The sequence below is a fragment of the Epinephelus moara genome, chromosome 5 (genome assembly GCF_006386435.1).
Source record: "Epinephelus moara isolate mb chromosome 5, YSFRI_EMoa_1.0, whole genome shotgun sequence".
Lineage (NCBI taxonomy): Eukaryota > Metazoa > Chordata > Actinopteri > Perciformes > Serranidae > Epinephelus > Epinephelus moara.
This window is the reverse complement of record NC_065510.1, coordinates 45,386,392-45,389,441: the sequence shown is the minus strand read 5'-3', so window position 1 is coordinate 45,389,441 and position 3,050 is coordinate 45,386,392. Positions and strand designations below refer to the sequence as shown.

The window sequence follows — 3,050 nt, the reverse complement described above, 5'->3', positions numbered from 1 at the left end:
TAGTAACAGTACTGTAATACTCCTTACAGTAACATAGTGCTGTGCTGTATTTTTTAACGTATTTATTACTGCTAATATAAGACTACTGTAATAAGAATTATTGCATTAATTTTTAATACTGTGAATCAGTAACTGTGGCATAATTGCCTACTGTAAAATCAAGACACATTTAGTCACCAAAAATGCATTTATTCTTGTTAATGCCAAAGATTACAAACAATACAATGAATGAAACATGTGAACACAATATGTCTTCCAGGCTGAATCTGATCTGAACACGCCATCATTATACATTTTCAATAAGTTTTCTTTTGACAATCCATCAATAACATTAGAAACTTTTTCATCTGGAATTTCAAGCTTTGATAATTCTTCACAAAGTCCACTGAACATCTGGGACATAACATTGTGCAAACATCTTGGAACTCCTCTATCAGTGGATATTAAGGACACAGGTAAAATAATCTTTGTTTAAAACCAAAAGAGACAAGTAAAAAAGAGCCAAATAAGTAAGAAAAAGATTTTTTAAAAAAAGAAAAACATGCCTGTTCAGGTAGCTCTGATCATAGCCAGCATTTCTTGTGCATACACATCAGGGTAGTGGGCTGGTCTCTCACTTGTTCGCGTGGGTGTAAGTCTTCTTCCTGGCAGTGGGTGGAAAAATCAAACATTCATTATAGACAAGAATGATCGTATTTTGTCACCAAGGGATGTCACCAATAAATGGCGTGTTTGTACAATGTGTGTGTGCATTTCATGAAAATATTAAAGAAAACGAGAAACAGCTAACAACATTCAGATCCAGGGCTAGTGTTATGACAACAGGCTGAAGGAGTCAGAAAGCTGTCTCTTTTAGGTCGCCACTGGCGAGGTCATGCAACAAGTTTCCATTAGATAGGTGCAATTCAACCAGTACACACTACAACCAGTCCGCTGACACTGACACTAAAACCAAAAGAGACAACTTCCTGACTCCTTCAGCCTAAAGATAAAATGAGTGAATTGTCTCACCTGGTATCAGTTCTTCCAATCATAATTGATGAAGTCCCTTATGAAGGAAGCGACGTGTGGGTTGAGGGACTCGTTCTTCCTCTGGACCGTCTTTCCCGTCCTTCGGCTCACCTGCGTCTTTGCCGCACACTTGCTGTGTTCCGGATTTATCCTAACGAAGAATCTGGAATTACAAATACTGAACCCCAGTCGTTACATCCCAGCACTAGCCTGGGTCACACCACAGACTCCACCCACTCCACTGTGTAGGAAGAAGCTTCAGTTTGATACTCTGGCTATCCCAGTACTCCATCCCGTCCCATTGCATCCCATTTTGAAGATGTATAGACTACGTGTTTAACTGTAGGCGACCTCGAGTACTACCTGGATGAAGCACACACATCGGTTTCCTGTCAAATACTAATGGATGAAGTGATTAATGACAGGTGTGCAGCACACCTGCCATTAATCACTTCATCCAATAGGAGTCATGAACACTGACCTTAACTGAGGCAAGTGATGCCCGCAGTTCTTTAGATGTTGTTGTGGGGTCTTTTGTCACCTCTTGGATGAGTCGTCGCTGCACTCTTGGGGTAATTTTGGTCGGCCGGCCACTCCTGGGAAAGTTCACCACTGTTCCGTGTTTTCGCCATTTGTGGATAATGGCTCTCACTGTGGTTCGCTGGAGTCCCAAAGCTTTAGAAATGGCTTTATAACCTTTTCCAGACTGATAGATTTCAATTACTTTTTTTCTCATTTGTTCCTGAATTTCTTTGGATCTCGGCATGATGTCTGTAGCTTTTGAGGATCTTTTGGTCTACTTCACTTTGTCAGGTAGGTCCTATTTAAGTGATTTCTAGATTGGGAACAGGTGTGCAGTAATCAGGCCTGGGTGTGGCTACAGAAATTGAACTCAGGTGTGATCAACCACAGTTATGTTTTAACAGGAGCTGGGGGGCAAACACTTTTTCACACAGGGCCATGTAGCTTTGGATTTTTTTCTTCCTCATTAATAAAACCCTTCATTTAAAAACTGCATTTTGTGTTTACTTGTGTTATCTTTGACTAATGTTTAAATTTGTTTGATGATCTGAAACATTTAAGTGTGGAAAACATGCAAAAAAGTAAGAAATCAGGAAGGGGGCAAACACTTTTTCACACCACTGTATATGGATCCCCTGGTGGTGTCATCGACATCAATGGAACGTAACTACAATATGAAATTAATAAATCAGCAAGTCAGTAGGGAATTGAGCATATTAAAATGAATTAATGCATTAGAATGTAAATATCGATGTGTTTGAATAATCTTAATTTATTTTGATATTCTCAATTTCAAAACCTTTTATTGATTGCACACTATAGTGTGTATGATGAACTGTATTTGATGTTCTGACTTCCCTATGTCAATGTGATGTCAATTTGCTACCTGTCATATTATTTTAAGTCAGTATGTTATCTTTCGTGTAGTGCTTGGCTCTTACCAAGCATGATGAGCCTGGGAGTGCTGGGCAGGGAGAGCTGGGCCTCAACGTCTGCCTGGGTAGAGGTTTCCTGAAACACAAAAGAAACAGGAAAAAAAAAAACTATTACAAGAAAGTACACTGTTGTCTCAGTCCGGCTCCTCCTGGTGCCTTTGATCTCCCTGGAGCCCCTCCCCTGTTTCCCCCATGTCCCTGACTGGCATGACGCTAGTCAGGGACATGAGGAAAACAGGAGAGGGGCTCCGGGGAGGGACCTCCGGGGCAGATGACTCAAAGGATGGCCATTGAGACAAAACCACATTCACAAGGCAAAAAAGCAAACTGATTTTGCTTTATATGGTAATAAATGAGATATTACTCACGTCAGCCAAGAGGAAGAGGGCATCTTCTTTTTCTTGGAAGTAGGCAACCATGATGAGTACTGCAGCAAGTCCAGAATCCACTTCTTCCTCCTGTCTCTCAAGGCAGGAGAGGACCATCTTCACATCTTTCTTCCATCTCAAAAGTTGACTTGTGAAGTATTTTAACACTCTCTCTCCCTTTCTGGCAAGTGATTCTCGTAGTCTTGATTCTAGC

The 3,050-nt window shown here is 40.8% G+C and overlaps 1 long non-coding RNA gene across 1 annotated transcript; it reads right to left on the bottom strand.

The window, feature by feature from the left end:
- Nucleotides 1-460: 460 nt before the first annotated feature.
- LOC126390165 (uncharacterized) lies at nucleotides 461-2,537 on the bottom strand. The gene is made up of 3 exons (XR_007569941.1): nucleotides 2,475-2,537; nucleotides 1,012-1,162; nucleotides 461-644 (listed from the first exon to the last, which is right to left on the bottom strand). It is a non-coding gene; the product is annotated as an uncharacterized LOC126390165 (long non-coding RNA).
- Nucleotides 2,538-3,050: the final 513 nt, after the last annotated feature.